At 40.4% G+C, this 22,195-nt stretch overlaps 1 protein-coding gene across 4 annotated transcripts in view; it reads left to right on the top strand.

The window, feature by feature from the left end:
• Window positions 1–22,195, top strand: part of CTNNA2 (catenin alpha 2) — a 1,361,081-nt gene that overhangs the window by 800,039 nt on the left and 538,847 nt on the right. The gene's annotated exons all lie outside the window — the stretch shown is intronic.

The raw sequence follows: 22,195 nt of genomic DNA, 5'->3' as shown, positions 1-22,195 counted from the left end.
TGGCAACCCACTCCAGTACTCTTGCCTGGAAAATCCCATGGATGGAGAAGCCTGGTGGGCTGCAGTCCATGGGGTCGCTGAGGGTCAGACACAACTGAGCAACTTCGCTTTCAATTTTCACTTTCATGCATTGGAGAAGGAAATGGCAACCCACTCCAGTGTTCTTGCCTGGAGAATCCCAGGGACGGGGGAGCCTGGTGGGCTGCCGTCTGTGGGGTTGCACAGAGTCGGACACGACTGAAGTTACTTAGCAGTATAAGAAATACAATTTTTGTGTGTCTTGTCATACAACCTTTCTGAACTCACTTATTAGTTCTAGGAATTTTTTGTATAGGAATTATTCAGAGATATTGGGGCTTTGGTTCCAGACCACCACAATAAAGCACCTATTTCAGTAAACCTAGTCACATATATTTTGTTTGTTTTCCCAGTGCATGTAAAAGTCATGTTTACACTATCCTATGGCAATGGCACCCCACTCCAGTACTTTTGCCTGGAAAATCCCATGGACGGAGGAGCTTGGTAGGCTGCAGTCCATGGGGTCTCTAAGAGTCAGACACGACTGAGCAACTTCACTTTCACTTTTCACTTTCATGCATTGGAGAAGGAAATGGCAACTCACTCCAGTGGTTCTTGCCTGGAGAATCCCAGGGACGGGGGAGCCCGGTGGGCTGCCGTCTGTGGGGTCGTACAGAGTTGGACACGACTGAAGCGACTTGGCGATAATCCATTAAGTGTGCAATATCATATGTCTAAAGAAATGCACATAATTCAATTAAAAACACTTTATTGCTAAAAAAAAAAAAATACCATCATCTGGGCCTTCAGTAAGTCATAAGGGTAACATCCAAGATCTCTGATCACATATCACCATAATGAATATAATAATAGTGAAAAGCTGAAAATACTGGGAGAAATACCAATATGCAACACAGAGACACAAAGTGAGAAAATACTGTTGGAAAAATGGCACAGATAAACTTATTCAAGGCAGAGCTGCCACAAACCTTCAGTCTATAAAAAATACTATAATCTGCAAAGTGCTATAAAGTGAAGCACAATAAAATGAGGTACGCCTGTAGATAATTTAGGATTTTCTAGGTAGACAGTCATATCATCTGCAAATACATGTTTCTTTCTTTCTTTTTGACCTGCATGCCTTTTCTTTTCTTTTCTTGCCTTAATGCACTGGCTAGAACTTGCAGCACTATATTGAATAAGAGGGTCAAAACAGACATCCTTACTTCCCAATCTTATGGAAAAAATGAATTCAATCTTTCAACATTAAATATAATGTTAGTTGTAGGTTTTTTGTAGATACTGTATCCAGTTGAGGAAGTTCCTCTCTATTCTTTTTCTGAAAGTTTTTTATCATGAACCTAGTACTTGTCAGTTGCTTTGTCTGAATGTGATTAATAATGGTATAATCATGGGATTTTTTTTTTTCTTCTTTAGCTTGTTGTTATGGTGGATTACATTAATTGATTTCCAAATATTAAGCCAACCTTGTATCCCTGGAATAAACTCCACTTGGTTATTACATATATATTTTCATTATACACTTTGTATGTTGCTGAAATATATTTGATAATACAGAAGTCCCCCCTTAATCTTGCAGGGGATACATTCCAAGACCTGCAGTGGATGTTTGAAACTGCAGATAGTACCAAAGCCTAAATATACTGTGTGTTTTTCTGTGTATCAGTTCAGTTCAGTTGAGTTGCTCAGTCACATCAGACTCTTTGTGACCCAATGAACTGCAGCACGCCAGGCTTCCCTGTCCATCACCAACTCTGGGAGCCTACTCAAACTCACGTCCATCGCATCAGTGATGCCATCCAACCATCTCATCCTCTGTTGTCCCCTTCTCCTCCCACCTTCAATCTTTCCCAGCATCAGGGTCTTTTCCAATGAGTCAGTTCTTCACATCAGGTGGCCAAAGTACTGGAGTTTCATTTTCAGCATCAGTCCTTCCAATGAATATTCAGGATTTATTTCCTTTAGGACTGACTGGTTGGATCTCCTTGCTGTCCAAGAGACTCTCAAGAGTCTTCTCCAGCACCACAGTTCAAAAGCGTCAATTCTTCAGTGCTCAGCTTTCTTTATGGTCCATCTCTCACATCCATACAAGACTACTAGAAAAAACCATAGCTTTGACTAGACAGATCTTTGTTGGTAAAGTAATGTCTCTGCTTTTTAATATGCTGTCTAGGTTGGTCATAGCTGACCACCTGACCTTCTTCCTGAGAAATCTGTAAGCAGGTTAAGAAGCAACAGTTTGCCAGTCCAGGTTCAATGCACGATACTGGATGCTTGGGGCTAGTGCACGGGGGATGACCCAGAGGGATGGTATGGGGAGGGAGGAGGGAGGAGGGTTCAGGATGGGGAGCACATGTATACCTGTGATGGATTCATTTTGATATTTGGCAAAACTAATACAATTATGTAAAGTTTAAAAATAAAATAAAATTAAAAAAAAAAAAAGAAAAAGAAACCAAATCTTTACCAGTCTTCATAAAAAAAAAAAAAAAAAGAACTAGACATGAAACAACAGACCGGTTTCAAATAGGGAAAGGAGTACATCAAGGCTATATATTGTCACCTTGCCTATTTAACTTTTATGCAGAGTACATCATGCAAAATGCTGGGCTGGATGAAGCACAAGCTGAAATCAAGATTGCTGGGAGAAATATCAATAACCTTAGATATGCAGATGACACCACCCTTATGGCAGAAAGTGAAGAAGAACTAAATAGCCTCTTGATGAAAGTGAAAGAAGAGAGTGAAAAAGTTGGCTTAAAACTCAACATTCAGGCTTACTTCACTCTGTATAATAGGCTCCAGTTTCATCCACCTCATTAGAACTGATTCAAATGTATTCTTTTTAATGGCTGAGTAATACTCCATTGTGTATATGTACCATAGCTTTCTTATCCATTCATCTGCTGATGGACATCTAGGTTGACATACATATGGAATTTAGAAAGATGGTAACAATAACCCTGTGTATGAGACAGCAAAAGAGACACTGATGTATAGAACAGTCTTATGGACTCTGTGGGAGAGGGAGAGGGTGGGAAGATTTGGGAGAATGGCATTGAAACATGTAAAATATCATGTATGAAACGAGATGCCAGTCCAGGTTCGATGCACGATACTGGATGCTTGGGGCTGGTGCACTGGGACGACCCAGAGGGATGGTATGGGGAGGGAGGAGGCAGGAGGGTTCAGGATGGGGAACACATGTATACCTGTGGTGGATTCATTTTGATATTTGGCAAAACTAATACAATTATGTAAAGTTTAAAAATAAAATAAAATTTAAAAAAAATTAATTAATTAAAAAAAAAAAAAAACTCAACATTCAGAAAACTAAGATCATGGCATCTGTTTCCATTGCTTCATGGCAAGTAGATGGGGAAACAATGGAAACAGTGACAGATTATTTTGCAGGGCTCCAAAATCAGATGGTGACTGCAGCCATGATATTAAAAGACATTTTTTTGTATACCTACCTATGATAAAATTTAACCTATAAATTAGGCACAGAAAGATTAGCAGTAACAACAGAATAGGACATTTATAACAATATACTACTGGAGGAGGAAATGTCAACCCACTCCAGTATTCTTGCCTGGAGAATCCCATGCACAGAGAGAGGAGCTACACTGCATAGGTCACAAAGAGTCGGAGCAACTGAGCAACAGTACAACAGTACACACACACTATAACAACTGAGCAGCAGCACACACACACTATAATAAATGTTATGTAAATGTGGTCTCTGTTTCTTTCTCTCTCAGAATGTTTCATTGTTCAAATGTAATGTGTTTTCCGTCTTAACTAAGCATTGATCGTATACCGTGGCAATAACTTTTGCAAGTTTGAAATGTGACAGCAAAGCTAGCAGGGATTTATTTTTCCTTCATAATTTCACAGATGAAAGACTCATTCTTATTGTAGATCTTAACAACCTTAGCATTCTTTTTTTTTTTTTTTTTTAAGTTCAGAACTTTCACCTTTTCACCTAAGGCAAGCACTTTATAGCTTCTCTTTGACATATCTGAATTACCAGCATCATTACTCTTGTGCTTTGGTACTATTATTAAGTAAAATCAGGGTTGCTGGAACACAAGCGCTGTAATACCACGACTGTTGATCTGATAGCCAAAAGAACTTCAAAGATACTCAAAGTGTTAAAAGAGAGGATTCGCTTCCCAGGCAGGATGGAGCTAGATGCCACAAGATTTCATCACAGTACTCAGAATGGTGTGCTGATTTAAAACTTACAAATTGTATATTTCTGAAATTTTCCATTTAATATTTTCAGACTGAAATTGACCATGGGTATCTGAAACAGCAGAAAGTGAGATCATGCATAAGGGAGAACTACTGTCTTTGTTAAGTATTTTTCTTATATTAATGATGGATATTGTTTATAGTTTTCTTCTACTTCCTTGTCTTAGTTTGGTGTCAGAGTAATACTAGCTTCATAAAATAACCTGGAAGTGTTCCCTTTCCTTCTGTTTTCTGGACAAAGATATGTAGCAGTGGTTTTAATTATTCTTTGAATGTTTGGTAAAATTCTACAGTGAAACTATCTTGGTCAAGAATTTTCCTTAAGACTTTGATACATTATATTTAAAAATGTGTTGTTTAGTTTCCAAGTGTTTGAATATTTCACACTTTTCACTCTGTTAGTAATTTTAGTTGGATTCTACTGTAGTCAGAGAACACACTCTGTATGATTTCAATTCTTTTAAATGTGTATAGGTTTGTTTTGGGACTCAAGATATGATTTAACTAGGTGTATGTTCTAGGCACACTTGAAAATAATGTGCATTCTACTGTTACTGGATGAAGTGTTCTAGAAATGTTGATTAAATCCTGCTGATTGCTAGAATTGTGTCATTTTTCTATAGTCTTGCTTATTTTCTTGCCTAGTTGCTCTATCAATTGTTGAGCAAAGGGTGTTACAATCTCCAGCAATGATTGTGGATTTGTCAGTTTCTTTTTTCAGTTCTGTCAGTTTTTGCTCCACATAATTTGCAACTCTGTTTTTTAATACAAACACATTTAGAATTACTTTTTTTTTTTTTTTGGTGGATTAACCCTTGATACAACATTTCTCTGTTTTTGGTAATTTTCTTCACTCTAAAGTCTATTTTATCTAATATTGATACAGCCACTTTTGTTTTTCATTGGTTAATATTGACATGATAAATATTTTCTAAAATATTACTTTAAAATGACTTCTGTTATATTTGAAGTGAGTTTTTAATAGACAACATATAGTTCATTAATATTTTTTATTCCACTCTGAGTGGGGTAAAATATATTAGTACTTAAGTCCACCACTTAAATTTTAGAATTTAAGTTCACTGTATTTTTCCTTCTCTTTGCTTTCTCTGTTTGCCCTTTCTATTTTCTTTTTCCTGCTTTTTTGTTTGTTCCTTGAATTTTTTAAGAATTTCATTTTTATTTATTTATAATATGTCCGTTTGTATAGCATTTTTAATAACTGCTCTAAGCATCACATTGTTTACTCATAGATTATTATATAATTTCTACTGGTATTGCCATTTTATTAGTTCAAGTGAGTTAAAACACCTTACTTCCCTTTATGGAGAACAAAAGTTTATTGTATTTACTCATATTTTTACTTACTGTGATTTTTCTTCCTTCCTAATAGTCTAAGATATTTAGCCCTTATTTTAGGGTAGATGACAAACTCTCCTGCTTTATCTCCAACTGAGCATGTCTTGATTTCTTCTTCATTCTTAAAGGATTAATTTCACTAGGTATAGGATTCTAGTTGACAACTCTATTTTCAACACTTGAAAAAAAAATGTGGTACTTATTTCATTCTGATCTCCATGGTCTCTGATGAGAAATCTGCTGTTATCTGAATAGATTTTTCCCTGTTGGTAAAGTTTCCCATGGCTTCCATGATGGCTCAGTGGCAATGCAGGAGATGGAGTTTCGATCCGTGGATCAGGAAGATACCCTGGAGTAGGAAATGACATCCCACTCTAGTTTTCTTGCCTGGGAAATCCCATGAACAGAGGAATCTGTCAGATACAACTTAGCAACTATGCAACAAAGTTCCCATCCCCTGGCTGCATTCAGGATTCTTTTTCTTTTCCTTTTCAGGATTGTAATAATCGTGAGTCTTGGTCTGGATTCCTTAGGTTTTTACATATTTAAGGCTCACTCAGCTTCTTGAACTTGTAGGTTTATATCTCTGGACAAATTTTGGAAGTTTTCAGCTATTATCTCTGAGTACTTTTTTAACCCCACAATCTTTCTCCTTGGACTCCAATGACGCAAATATTGACTTTTTAAATAACCCCAAAGGTTCCTGGGGCTCTTTTAGTTTTTATTTTGGGGGGTCTATTTTTCTCTGTTGTTTACATTGGCTGATTCTATTTTTTCCCGTCTTTTGTTTCACCTATTCTTTGTTGTGCATCTGAACCCATTCATTGTTACCACCTATTGACTTTCTTTTTCACTTACTTTGATATCCTCCTGGTTCTTAGTATGTGTGATTTTCTGTTGACATCTGGACATTATTATTTTAAAATTATGAGAATCTGCTGCTGCTGCTTAGTCGCTTCAGTCGTGTCCGACTCTGTGTGACCCCAGAGACAGCAGCCCACCAGGCTCCCCCGTCCCTGGGATTCTCCAGGCAAGAACACTGGAGTGGGTTGCCATTTCCTTCTCCAATGCAGGAAAGTGGAAAGTGAAAGTGAAGACGCCCAGTCGTATCCAACTCTTAGCGACCCCATGGACTGCAGCCTACCAGGCTCCTCCGTCCATGGGATTTTCCAGGCAAGAGTACTGGAGTGGGGTGCCATTGCCTTCTCCAATGAGAATCTAGATCTTGATTAAACATTCTGTTTTCCTTGGCCTTTTCTGACACCACTCCAGGAGGGGAATTGAGGGTGCCATTGTTACCGCCAGGTGGAGGCAGGAGTCCAGATTTTCCTCTCAGCCTCTATCCGTATCCTCTAGGGGAAGACTCCCCATTACTGCTGAGCAGGCTTGGGAATTCCGGCTCCCCATGTGGTCTGCACTGACACTTCAGTGAGGATGACCTCATTACTGCTAAGTAACAGGAAAGACCTGACTCCCCACAGCCTCTCTGACACCACCTCAGTGGAGAGGTGAGGACGTCTCACTATTGCCAGGTAAGGTAACAGTGCAAACTCCGAATGTATTTTCCACTAAGACCACTGTGGCTGGGGGGAGTGTTGAGACAGGTCATATTCCTGTGTAGATCAGTGTCCTGGCTTCCTACTTGGCCTTCTCTGACACTACCTCAGCATGAGTGTTGGAGAACTCATTCCAGCCTCATAAGAGTGTAGGTCTCAACTCCCCACGTAACCTTCACTGACCTAGATAAATCAGAGCCACAAATTTTTATATAGTGTTTGCCTGGAGTAAAGTGTTTTGTTCTATTTTTTGTCTTCAATTTTCCATATTACTAGGTTAGGCCTTCCACTCTCTGGTCTTTTGGATAGAGAAAGTGAACTTTGATTGGGACTTTTTTTGGGGGGGTCTATTCATTGTTTTTTGTTTGTTTATTTGCTTGTTTGTTTGTTTTATATTTGCCAGCTCCTTCAAGTCCAGATCTAAGATGTAAGACACAAGAGACCCAGGGACTTTGCCACTGTATTTCTTCTAGTCCTGTAGGGCCTTGGTCTGCCCTCTTCCTAATTTTCACAGTGTTATATCATATATTTGATATCTGATGTCCATAAATTTTAGTTTTTTTTTTTTTTTTTTTAACAAGGAACAGTAGAGAAACATGTAAGTACTACATCCTCCTAGAAGAATCCTGTATCACACATTTTTAGGTTAATAACTAAATATTTTAATCAACATTTGCATATGATTTTTCTTCTTATTAGAAGCTTATACATATAAAACATCTTACACAGTGAAATAATGGGAATTATGGTAATTGGAATAAATATTTGATGTTATTATTTGACAATAGGTTTTTAATTATATTTTAAATGAAGTGTGCTAACTTTGAAAGGAATTATGTAGATTATTTATAATTTCATCCAATATTATTTAAAAAATGTGAATATATATGATAGCCCTGCAAGTATTCATTACATTTAAAAGAATACATATCACCCTAATGGTTTTGGCATTTCAAGCAGGGGATAAAATAACCTTTGTAATGCCAAGCTTCATGTTTCAAGGAAATATGCAAAAGGCAGAAGAAGAAAGGGATATATCTTGATTAGTTATTAATGGGAGCTTTGGGAACTTCCTGGAAAACAGTAGATTCTTCCCTTTGGTGCACAGAGGTCTTTTTAGTCTTAAGACAAAATGATAATGATATTTAGGTTAGCTAAAGAGTGGAAAGAATATTGTGAAAAGAGACATAGTCTTAGGGTAATCAATTTTGAAAAAGGGTGAATATGAATAATGAGCGTATGGAATTGTCCTTGACTGTGGACCAAAGGGGTATACATATCCATGATTGAAGGTCATTTGTTCAAAACAAAGTTTGCTAAATTGAAATATCTGTCTAGACCTTCAGCCTAGAAGATAGATAAAGGTAAATATTTTTCTGACTGTATTTAGAGTTTTTCTTAACTGTTGATCCAGAATGATATTTATAGTGCTTGATATTCACCTTATAATTTCATTCACGTATAAAGATTGAATTTTACCTCCAGCTATTAGAGAAAAAAGTTCCTGAAAAGAAAATAGCTAATATGTGATTATAGCTTAAGTTTCTAGTAGATTCTTTCAAAAGTTGTGTTTTAATAACACTGGTAGACATGACTAGGGGATCTGTGGCTGTTTGTGAGGAAAGCATTTAATCAGTGTAGATTTATGTGCTTAAGTGGCCAAAACACTTTTCTCCACTTTTTATTTTTAGTAAATAACCAGTCTTCCCTTGATGACACAAAAGCAATACCTTGGTGGAGAAGCAGGAAATGAATGTGTATATGTTTATTCCATTACCTCGATAGACATCATAGAAAAGCAATCAGGACAGGTGTCTTAATCCATTCAAGCTGCTATCATATAACACCATGGATTGGATGGCTTATAAACAAGAAAAATGTATTCGTCATAGTTCTGAAGGCTGGGAAGTCCATGATCAAGGTGTTGAAAGATTGAGTGTGCCAGGAGCCCATTTCCTGGTTCATAGATGGCTGCTTTTCACTGTATTCTCACATGGTGGAAAGGGGCGGGGATCTCTCTGGTGCCTCTTTATAAGAGAAGCGATCCCTTTCATGAAGATGCCACCCTTATGACCTAATCACATGCCAAAGGCCCCACCTCCAAGTACCATCACATTGGGGATTGTTTGAACATATGAATTTGGGGAGGGCAACAGGACAGATGTTCAGTCTATAGCAGAACAGGAATGGCTCAGCATAGTATGGGAGGAAGAGGCAAAGGGGTCTGTCTTCTGCTGTCCTTGCCTCTCCTGATATAGCTTCTCAGGTCTCAAGAAAAGAAGGTCAAGGCTGTGACATGAACTGAAAGCCAGTAGTTTGAAATAGGTGGCACATGAGGTGCAAGTATATGGGAGGTAGTTTGAAAGAAAGAGAACATCTATGAAAACTAAATAAACTAATCTGGGCCCTGAGCTGCCCAAAGAAATCACATAGCTTTACTCTTGGATAAGTGCTGAGGCATCAGATGCATGGGCAGAGCCCTGCCCCAGTGTCTGGCCTGTGCTCTGGGCCTCCTTCTCCTCTCCTCTTCCTGATCATCTTCCTCCCATTCTCACCCTCCTCCTTAAGGAACCATCAAGGTTTTTCCAACATGTATGTGTTGAGGGTAAGGTAAGTTGTTTTTAGGCTGTAGAGCATCTTCTTTTATCTCAGTGACAGTGATTTGAAACCTTAGTTGCACATTGAAATCCTTTGAATAGCTTCATAATTATGCAATGCCCAGACCCATCTCTATACCAACTAAAGCAGTTTTCTAAGCAAGGGAACCAGTGTATGTATTTTTTTTAATACCTCCTTAGGTAGTTTGAATGTATAGAGGGGATGTGAACTGATAATCTAGAACATTTCCAGTCCAGTTTGTCCCTACAATCCAAATTTCCTCCTTCCTTTGTGGATAGAAGAGTGTGGCTCTCATGGAAAGGACCTTAGACTCAGGAAGGAGGGACCCTGCCTTGGGCATGTGAGGCCTTGCTATGGCCATCCTCTGTACTCCTCTCCATTATCCGTGGAGAGATAAGATCTGATCTTTGGGGACCTGCTTCCCCATTCTGCACTGCACTCTAGGTCCCAAGACTTTTGAATTGACTGTCCAGATGGCTCCAAGTCTGCTTCTGGGGTCCCTGAGGTCTCTTGCCTGGAGCCAGACACATAGTAGTGCTTTGTCCCTTTAGGGATTCCAGAAATACAGTCACTTCTGGTCATGTGGTTGGAGCTCAGACACTGGGGCTAGATGTCCATGGACATGGGCACAGAGCCCCGCTTGATGGGCTGTGCTCTGGGACCAGGGATATGAAGAGAAGGGAAGCAGTGGGTGAGGGACCTGGTCCCAGGCTAACTCTCCAAGGATGGCACTTTGACAGGTTGAGGAAATTCCAAGTTAGAACTTGGCCTTCCCAGCTGATATCAAGCTGTAACTGTTAAGAAAGGAGAGGATATCTTATTTAACTGTTTGATTTATAACATTTAAGTAATTTAAAATATAGTATTTGTACTTCCCACTTTTACGCTCTTCAGGGTCCTAAAAATGTGAGGGTCTGGCCTGTGATCACCCCCATTGCAGCTATGGGGCCAGAAGTCTATTTCTGTGGGCCTGTATCCTAGGATTTGAAGATGCTGGTCTGAGGGATGCTTTCTGACTTTCTGGTACCTTCCTTCTGTTGCCCACATGATCTCTGCCCAGTTAAGGCTCAGCCCTTGCTTCCTCTCTAGTTTCCTGGCAGCTTGGTTGTGAGCTGTTTCTGCTCTTGCATGCTATCAGACATAGTGGGGTCATATAGTACGGGATGCATGGGTTTGGAGGACAGACAGTTATAACTTCTCATTCTGGATCTGCCACTTGTATGACTGACCTTAGGTGACATTATTAACCTTTCCAAACCGTGGCTTCTTCCTCTGTAATCAGAGTTAACAATACCTGCCTGGCACGGGAATGGAGCAGCTAAATGAGGAAACGTGAGCATGAACTCAGAAAATAATTGCTTCCCTTTCTCAAGTAAAGCCAATCCATTTCAAAATAACACTTCTCCTTTACATCCCTCATTTATATTTTCTGGACTTAACTGACTTGTTTTCATTTTTCTTCTTGTGATGCATTTCTAAGTCTTCTTGCTTCTAACTGCACATGTGTGTGGAAGAGTGTGCCCTTCATATATCAACATGACAACTAGCCTGCCATGAGGAGGCTGAGCACTTTGAGATTTTTTATGACAAGACCTTGTTAATATTTCTCCTTTGCCAGCATCTCTTCTTCTCCCCTCACCACCACCCTGTCTAGTGTCCTGCAGTGTGGATGTGAAATAGGTATGTGGATGAGCTTGGTCACTGAAGCCCAGGCTACTCAGACAACCACCCTAAGTAGATGCTGGTGTCCTGAACCAAGATTGACTCCATGCTCTGTTACAACCTACTTTCAGTGTTTCACAATGAGTCTATAAGCTCCTGGTTCGAAACCCATTCCTGGGTGTATCAGGCCTGCATAGCAAGTGTTTAGTAAATGTCCATCAGATGGAAGAATAAGTAAGTGATGGAAAATGCAACCAGGAGTTGAAGCCCTGTGTTTGTCGTGGGCCTGTTTGACCTTCAGTAACAGGCAAGCCACATACGCATTTATTGACTATTTTAGTAAACTGTAAGAATAAATAAACACTGACTGGATGGTGAGGAAATGTCTGTTGAGTGGATAGAGGGCTGCACTCGGGCATTGAACTGCTCTATACACTGAAAGTATTGAACCTTCCTGTCTATCCATTTCTCTTTCTATAAAGTAGACCTATGATATCTGCCCAAACAAGGAAAAGTATTTAATACATTGCAGTACTCTTGCTGACTGCTGTGAATTCTTTGGGATTTCTGTTACTATAAGTCAATCAATAACATTGATTAACAGGAAACTTGAATGGCTACCCATTCCAGTATTCTTGTCTGGAGAATTCCATGGACAGAGGAGCCTGGTGGGGCTCCTCTATGGGGTGGCAAAGAGTCGGATACTACTGAGAAGCTACTGCTGGCTGTGCATATATGAATTCTTAAGAAGAGATATATATTTCTTATTATTTGAAATTCTTCTTAATTATGCAGCACTTATGTTTGCTTTTGTCCCGGGCTTGTCTTTGTTATGTGTTCACCTGTGCATAGGTAAGGATGAACTGACACCGGCTCTGAATTTGGACAAGGGCTGTCTCAGTTCAGGCATTGTAATGACCAAGGCCAGCACAGTGACTGGAAGCAACCCTGAGTGCTCAGTCACTTCAGTTGTGTCCGACTCTTTAAGACCATAGCACACCAGGCTCCTCTGTCCATGGGGATTCTGAGGATCTTGCCTGCCATGTCCAGGCAAGAAAACTGGAGTGGGTTGCCATGCCCTCCTCCAGGGGATATTCCCAACCTAGGGATCAAACCCACATCTTTTCTGTCTCCTGCATTGGCCAGCAGGTTCTTTACCACTAGCCCCTTCTGGTAATCCCTGAAAATAACCCTGCAGCCCTGGCTAAAAATGAGGCTGCTGCTGTTCTGGCAAGGCATGGACACACGCATCACTTCCTAGCTCGTGAACCTCCAATAAAGTAGAATGGAGCTGGCGGACCATGGCTTCGAATTAAGACAGCAGCCTTCCTTAAAAGCAGAGCGTCAGCGAAAAGGTTTCAGTGATTTTTTTAGGACATATGTTAAGATGCCATTAACAGAGAAGCCTCCAAAATATGTGACAACTCAGAGCACAGTGAGCGATCTTGGGCAGGGTGACAACTATGCTCCAGGGACCCAGGCCTGGGAGGTGTGATGTGCTTTCTCCTCTGTGGCTTTCATCATGGGTTCAATGTGTGTTGCTCTTGTTGCCATTTCCTGGCTGTGGGAATGGAGGAAAAGGAAGTTCAGGGCAAGTTCTGTCTGTGAGGATATGACCCTGAAATTCTGCACGTCATCATTGCTCCAAACTTTGTCTATGGCTACACATGCAGAGGGTGTTGGGAAATGTATTCTCCAGCTGGGAGATGTTATGTCCCCAGAAGATTTGTAAAAAGGAAAAAAAGAGTATGACCAGTAGGAGACCACTGAGAGTCTCTGCTAGAGGGGATAGATGGTAGGAGGCAGATGTATTCAGTTTTACAGGGTTTTTTTTATGGCTTCTAATGTGTGTTGTATGCTCAGATGCTCAGCCGTGTCCAATTCTTTGCAACCCCATGGACTATAGCCTCCCAGGTTCCTCTGTCCATGGGGATTTTCCAGGCAAGAATACTCGAGTGGGTTGCCATTGCTTTCTCCAGGGGATTTTCCCAACCCAGGGATCGACCCTGCATCGGAAGGTGGATTTTTTACCACTAGCGCCACCTGGGAAACCCTATGTATTCTAATGGAACATTTAATTACAAATAGTGAAGAAAAGAGGAAGCACACTTCAGGGGGAGGAGAGGGTATGACACATTGAGAGAGAAGCATTGAAATATATACACTAAATGTGTAAAATTGATAGCTGGTGAGAAGTCGCTGTGTAACACATAGAGCTCTGTCTGTTCTCTGTGACAGCCTGGAGGGGTGGGATGGGGGATAGTAGTGGGAGGGAGGCTCAAGAAGGAGGAGATACATGTATACTTTCAACTGATTCACATCGTGGGATGGCAGAAACCAACACAACATTGTAAAGCAGTTATCCTCCAATTAAAGATAAGTGAAGTGAAAGTCTCTCAGTCATGTCTGACTCTTTGTGACCCCATGGACTACTCAGTCCATGTAATTCTCGAAGCCAGAATACTGGAGTGGGTAGCCATTCCCTTCTCCAGAGGATCTTCCCAACCCAGGGATCAATTTGGAGTGAGTAGTGGTTCCCTTCTCCAGGGGATCTTCCCAACCTAGGGATCAAACCCAGGTCTCCCGCATTTCAGGCCAATTCTTTACCAGCTGAGCCACCAGGGAAGCCCTTAAAAAAGAAAAGAAAAGAGGGAGCATCATGAGAGTCCACATAAAACAGCAAGAGAGAAACCACAGAAGCCTAAAGGCAGGTGTAGCAGGATCAGACCCCACAAGATTGTGGCAGGAGTTGCTTCCATGTCTGGTGCTCCTCAAGGGGCCCCTGCAGTTAGAGTTCACAGATCTCTCACCTCTTGTACTGAAGTGAGCTTGGTTACATCTGTTACATGTGTTTTTTCCCTACCTCATCTATTAACTGGTTATTCCCCTTAATTATCCCCCTTGTAGATGAACTTTCTTGGGCTTCACCCTTACTTTAAACCCTGCAATTTCTTCCTCCACTGCTGACTAGAAACTTCTTTCACTATTTTGAGTCAGGTTACACAGGTTCTGAGCCAGTGGCCAGATGAAGGGGTTAGTTGCTAAGTCCCGTCTGACTCTTTGTGACCCCATGGAGCACAGGGCACCAGGCTTCCCTGTCTTTCACTGTCTCCCGGAGTTTGCTCAAACTCATGTCCATTAGCCCCTTTAGCTGGTGCTTTATAGAAAGAGTACGTGTTCCCTAGGAAGAGGAGGAGGTGGCAGGTACAGTGGCATTTCTCTTATATGCTATCTCCTTGCTACTCAGAGTGTGCTCCAAAGACCGATACTATCAGCATCATCTGGAAGGTTGTTAGAAATTCAGAATCTCAGACCACACCTTGGACCCACTGTACTAGTTTCCTAGGTACTTTGCCTTCACAAAATACCACAAACCAGGTGGCTTAAACAACAGAAGTGTGTAGCCTCACAGTGGTCAGGCTACAAGTTTAAGATCAAGGTGCTCGAGCTGGTTTCTTCTGTCATTTTTGAAGTTAGGTCAATACCTTGCCTTTCTCTTAGCCTCTAGTGCTGTGATGGCAGTCTTCAGCATTGCTTGCCTTGTATGCATCACCCTGATCTCTGCCTTCATGTTTCCCTGGCCTTCTCCCTGTGGGCGGGTATCTCTCTTCATGTGGCACAATATTGTAAGGACTCCAGTCATGTTGGTTGAGGGACCTAAACCCAGGGTGACTTCACCTTAACTAATTGCATCAGCAATAACCCTGTCTCCACGTGAGGTCATCGTCTAAGGCTCTGGGGGTTAATACTTCAGTATGAATTTGGGGGGACACAGTTCAACCCACAATAAGCAATGAATCAGAATCTGTGCTTAGATATGTAATTTGTTAAAATGTGAGAGGAAGTGCCCTGAAGTTTTTCAAACACTGATATGCCACCAACACACTTACTGTTACCCTAAGTGTGTAATAGAAATCTGGACTCCTTGATTCTGGCTCTATCTCAGCCATTTGACTTTTAGTCACAGCAGTTCTTTGGGTCCATGTTCGCCACTCAGTAGATATTTATTGAATTAATGACAAAACTGGTCCAAGGAGTTTTCATGTCTAACATGAATATACCCACTTCACAAGAATATTATAAAGATTATATGACTTAGCAAATATATTTGTAAATGTGAACGTGTAGCTGTATTAGTAAGAATTCAGCTGGGAAACAAAAACACAGTTTATTTGAACAGGGGGCGTTTAATGAATTATTATTTATAAGAGGGGAGTTGTATAAAGAGAACTCTAAAGAAGACTTTAGGGATGAGAGAGAGTATGCAAGGAAGGAATAAACACAGAAAGAAAGATCTTGTGCCCAAAGTTTGGATTCAGATTTCATTGGAAAAATGTGGTTGCTCCAAATTGGATGGCAAAAATATATATATATATATATATATATATGGATTGCCCTCAACCAGAGCTGGTCCACAGTTGCTGGGCAGAAATACTCTCCCAGGGTACAAGCTGATGGATATTGGTGCATGAAGTGCTGGAAATCAGTTGTCAGTGGTTTCTGCATAGGACAGACTGCAGTAAGGTGGTCACTAGACTGGGGTCAGTCCTGAGCTCAACAGGGGAAGGTATGCTCCACTGGATACCCTCTAGTAGGAAAGAAAAAAAGAGAGAGAAAACCACAGCAGAAACAGAGAGAAAAGGCCCTTCCTTCTGCAGTGTCCCTCCAGCGCCCTCTTCTGACATAATGCAACGTCATGTGTATTATCGCAGAGAAGAAATGCTAAAGGGCCCATCTCACCAGAGCACAACAGCTAGTGAAGGGTGAATTTAGAGCTGCAGCGCAGTAACTGGCATGCGCTATGCAATTAGAAAGTTTCTGTCCTCAGGACTAAAGCCAAATATGGTTTCAGAGAAGAAAGGAAATTAAGAAAGTGGAACTCTTGATGCCTTATCAAATATATTGGGAATTTAGTCTCCCCAGCCTCTCTCTAATTCCCACATGTACACTGATTTTTCCACCCATATTACCTCATATGATTTTTTGAAAAGGGTCGGGGCATTACTTTTGAAGAGAGAAATTTAAAAAATTGTAAACTGAACAAGTCTTGATGATGGTGCCCACCTATCCGTACCCTTGTGATGTCATGCATTCAGGGGACTCATGCTGTTCCACATTATTTGGGACCCTTTCCTCTGAGCTCTCCTCCATGGGCTGTTCTTCCTGCGCTCTGAGCCATTTCTTCCCTAACTGAGCTCATCTACACAATCCTAGCTTATGCCATCATTGCCCTGTAATTGCCAGCTCTGTGTAAGCAGATAACTCATAAACACATCCCCCTGGCCAGGTTGCTCTTCTGAGCACCTGTACAAAAGTCACTGATGCTGATCTTGAATGTTTCAAAGGTATTCCACACTAAGTATGTCCCAACAAAATTCGTTTATCTTGGCACACTCACCTTTAATTTGCTGCACCTTTGCATTTTCTCTCCCTACCTTCCCTCCTCCTTTCTCTCAAAAAAATGGCAACTTGTGTTTACAATAGTTTTCTCCTTTACTTTCTATATTATTTGCACTGCCCAGTCCCTGGATCTTATTCCCTACATTGCTTTCTAGGGAATAATCTTAACTGATTTTAGTTCTCTTCATATCAGCATCAACTATATACACATTACATCACATATGATGTGGATCACAGCAATAGCCTCCCATCTACTCTATTAGTAACCATTCTGGTCTCTTTCTTAATGTGCATTTGACTACAGAACACACACACCCTCCCCCTCCATTCATCCTCACTGCTTAAAGTGTCATTGGCTTCCCATGGTTTTCAGGGTGTCACTAGCTTACCATGGTGTATAGGATAAAGATGAAAGCCCTTGATGTGACTTTCAGAGTCCTGGCATGTCCAACTCCTCTCTCCTTCTCAAGCCTGACTTTATCTCTGGCTTCCCTTTATCCTTTCTGCAGCAGCGAGGCTGGGTTTTTTCCAGGTCTCAGTCTACTCCTTCAGGCTGTGGGGCATTTGAACATGCTGTTCCCTGTGTCTGGAATACTCTTTGGATCTCATTTCAACCATTCTCTGGTCACTGTATCCAATTCAAATGCTCTATTATCTGCTCTCTCAGTGGGAGCTACTTCTACCTTACTGCACTTTTCAGAGTTAAATCTTAAATTTATTAGTTGATTATACGGTTGATAATGTCGATCCATTCCTGTACTGGAAGATCTACTTGAGTAAGCTATACATCAGGGGTTTTTTTCCCCCTTTTAAAAAAAATTAATTAATTCATTTTACTTTACAATATTGTATTGGTTTTGCCATACATTGACTTGAATCCACCATGAGTGTACATGTGTTCCCCATCCTGGACCCCACTCCCACCTCCCTCCCCATCACTCTAGGTCATCCCAGTGCACCAGTTTTTTTCTCACTTATATCCTAAGTGCCTCACCCTGTGCCTTTCATTTAAGCAAACTAATATATCTAAAATATTTAAAATCATGTGCTAAAAATTTGTGTTGAAATTCAATCTGTCACTCACTTATTCATTCCTTCAACAAATATTTATGAAGCAACTCCGTATGCCTGTCCTTGTATTAGGGATTGTGCTTGGAGGTGGATTATTCCCTGGTGACTCAGTGGTAAAGAATCTGCCTGCAATGCAGGAGACCTGGGTTTGTTGGGAAGATACCTTGGAGAAGGGAATGGCAACCCACTCTGGTATTTATGCCTCGGGAATTCCATGAACAGAGGAGCTTGGTGGGCTATAGTCCATGGGGTCTCAAAGAGTCGGACTTGACTAAGCAGCTAACACTTTCACTTTTTCACTTTTTTCAGAAAAGACAAAGAAAAACATAAACACATACATGAGAACATAAAGATCACAATAAATTTAATAAAGAAAGGAAAATCAGACAGTATGATAGAAAATGAGACTTAGAAACTGGCTTTGAGGAAGGAGTTGGGTTAATAGAGCAGTCTTTTCTGAGGAGGTGTGTTTTAGATGGACTTCCAGGCAAGAAAGAGAGTCAACTCCATGAAAATGGGAGTGATAAGTTTCAGGCAGAAGAAACAATACATGAAAAAGTCCTAAGATGAGTAGGAGTTTGGTGTATTTGGGCAAGTAAGAAAAATATACAAGTCACTACTCCTAGAATTGATATAGGAGAGACTTTTACCCAAAGGCATTATGTCTTAGAATCAGAAGTGTGAGATTAGAGGATGCTTTAGAAAATCGAACTTTTCAAAGAGGGAAAAGTTGGCACTTTGTTGGGATAATTTGTTGTACAGGTCTGTTTTCACACTCCATGGTGTTTATCATTCCTAACTTCACTGCTGCACTCCAGGGGGCACCCTTACATAGACTACAGCTTGAATGGTGTTCCAGGAATTGGACTAGGCCAGGAGAATCCACATTGTTCATCCAGAAACGCCAACACCCTCTCCTCCTTACGCACACATATACTCTACCACATGCCAAAAACGAGTAGCGCTGACCTTGATTAATGTGACTGAAACTTTCTCATTTTACTGATATGAAAACCGTGGCCCCAAAAAAAGAAGTAAATAAGTGTCAGAACATGGTCTTCCCTGACTCCGTGCCTAGTGTGCTTTTACCGTCTTTTTTTTTTTCCGAATCATAGTTGTTTTTGGCAAATGAAAAGCAAGCACACCAAAACCATGAAAGTACTGTGTAGAAAAAGATTCTTCACCTAATTTTCCTCTCTGATAAATTCAGATTTCTATGGATGACATTTTCTTTTAATGAGCCTTATCTGTACTTAGAAGGAAGGTAAACTTGAAAGCCAGCCTTCTGTTCACTGCAGCTTCAGACAAGTTTAATTTAATGCAATACGCATTTGTCAGTTGCTCACCGCAGCCTGATGCTGCTGGTAATATTTAATCTGCCAAAACACATTGTATATTATCATTCAGATACAAAATAACTTATGGCTTTAACTCCCTATGTATTTGCAAGAGTCAATCACTTGATATTTATAAGAGGATATGATTGTTGTTTCATTTTTTACTTTGCTTAGCTTTTTAAACATCAATACAACTTCAATTTCATATCTGTCTTAGATTAACCTTGCAATTAAAAAATGAGAGTTGGAAGTGTGTGCTCTGTGTGTGTATGGGTTTGTGTGTAGAAATATTTCATGAGCTATCTTTGGAAGAACCTTGCTGTTGTTCGGGGTCACCAAGTTGTGTCTAGCTCTTTTGAACTCCATGTACTGCAGCACGCCAGGCCTCCCTGTCCCTCATTGTCTCCTGGAGTTTGCCCAAGTTCATGTCCATTGAATCAATGATGCCATCTAGCCATCTCATCCTGTGCCACCCTCTTCTCCTTTTGTTCTTCAATCTTTCCCAGCATCGGGGTCTTTCCTTCACCCTGATGCTGGGGAAATCTTCAATGATAGCAAATCATCAATTTGTGAGCTTTTTTGAAACAACCAAGAATCATTCAAAGCAAATTCTGTTGAGTCAAATGGATAATAAAATTGAACTTTACTATTTGAGCAAAATTCAAAAGGATACAAAAAACATTGACTGATGGTAGCTTCATGAAAAAAGTGTAGCGTTGTTGAAGGTGATTCTTTTAAAGGCAATGATGCTCATTGCTTTTGTACATTTTGTACATTTATGAGGAAATCAGACTCACTAGTTTTAGCGTGTCACTGACAGATATGTATATATTTATGTTTGGTTATTTTATATTCAGTAAATGTGATAAAAAGCTAATGATGATAATACTACCATTTAAACATGTGTTATGTGCCATCATAGTGCTCAGTGCTTCAAAGTTATTCTAGCATTTTTTATGCCAGTGAGACCATGTAATATGGAATCATAGTTTCATGTGGCAGAGCAGTTTCAGTGATTTGCAAGCCTTTCTTGAATCAAGGACGTGTTAGATAGAAGAGCAGTCTAAACAAAATGTAATTTTAGTATTCTGAGTTTTGAGACCAAAACTGACCTGAAAGTGTGTGGACAAGAAGAGGTCTTTGGAGGACCTGCCTTAATGTATATTTTCATTTGAGATGAGCATTCCCACAGATTGAGGGATATCCAAAGTACTAGAAAAACCTTTGCCTAACTTTTCCATACTTTAGTTTTGTTTTGTAGATTCTTTCTCATTGACAGTGAAAAGGCGACTCTCAGCTCAGTCTTTTTAATTTAGTGACAATTGAGTTTATAATTTAGACTTATGTAAAGTTTTCTCTATGGCATTTAGGAAAATCTGTTTTCCAGTGATTGGCTGTATCTCATACATTTAAAAGATATCTAAGAAATAATCTTTATATCATCAGCACTTTCCAAAGTAAATTTTCCATAGAGTAGTTCTATATGCTATTGTATTGATACTGCTAATTGCTATGTAGCAAATTATCTCAACAAATCAGTAGTTTGAAACAAGTTTACTGTCTCAGAGTTTCTGTAGGTCAGGGATCCAGGTATGATTTAGTACATTCAGTGTCTCAAGGTGCTTCCAAAGGCTGCAGTCAAAGTATGAGTAGGGCTACAGTCATCTTGAGGCTGGACTTGGGGAAGACCCACTTTCGAATTCATTTATGTGATTGTTGGCAGGATGTAGTTCCTTGCTGGCTGCTGGCCAGAGGTTGCCCTCAATTCCTTGTCAAATGCTCCATAGGTACATGACTTGAACAGATTGGGAAAGTCAGGAGGCAGGAGAGGGAGTGTTAAGAAGATAGAAGTCCCAGTATTTTTTTTTTTTTTTGTACTTTTTATTAGAAAATCATTTTCTCCAAAGGAGAAAAAATTGATCAAGCAACATTAATTGAAAAGTTGGTTACTGTGACGTTGATGCAAAATTGACGTTTTGTCAAATATGCCTTTTTTGTATAGTTGGGTCTACTTTAATTCTTCTTCTTCTTCTTTCTTGTAACCTTTTGACTTTCTTCACCTATTTCTCCCACTCCCAACCCCTGCTTCTGGAAACCACTAATCTGTTCTCTGCATCTATGAAGTTAGTCATTTATAAGCTAATCTTGAAAGTGATACTCCATTTCCTTTGCCATATTCTATTCATTAGGACCTAATTACTAGGGCCTGCCCACATTCAAGGGGCAAGACTACCCAAGTGCATGAAAATCGTGGAGTGGGGATCACTGAGAGTCGTTTTAGAAGTTATCTATCACAGGGAGTAACGTTATGAGAGTTTGAAGATCAGAAAAGATTGCAAACCTCCAGGGTTAGGTCAGGTTTTCCACAGGACCTTTCAGTCTTGGGCATGTTAATTTGTGAATTTGCAAGTGGGAAGGAAAGGGGGAGGGAATATGAGTGTAGTGATTCTCAACCCTGTTAATCCGCTGAATCCTTTTTGTTGAAGAATGGCAACAGACTACCCTTCCTCAGAACATTTGGAGAACCTCTGCCCCACCTCGTCGCTTGACACATGGTGCTATTGAGGACTAGAGTGTTGCCTGGCCCCTGGCCGCAGAACATGGCAGGTCTCCTGAAGCTCTGAAACTCTTTCCACCTTATTGAATTGCTACAGGTTTTTTGTTTTCTTGTTTTTAAAATGCCACCACTATGGTGTCTTCTGTTGGCTCATCTTCTGCATTGGCTGATGGAAGCATAAGCTGTATAAGTGAGAGGTAGTGCATGACTTGATGTTGAGCCCATCTACGGGAGCTGTTGTGAGCCAATGTGTTTATCAGCCCAAGCTTGTGCTCTCGCTTCAGTCTCTGTAGATGGCAAAAGCCAAGCTGTGGCTGATTCTACCACTTATGTCC

Source organism: Bos taurus, chromosome 11 (assembly GCF_002263795.3).
Source record: "Bos taurus isolate L1 Dominette 01449 registration number 42190680 breed Hereford chromosome 11, ARS-UCD2.0, whole genome shotgun sequence".
Classification (NCBI taxonomy): Eukaryota; Metazoa; Chordata; class Mammalia; order Artiodactyla; family Bovidae; genus Bos; species Bos taurus.
This window is presented reverse-complemented; position numbering and strand designations above follow the sequence as displayed.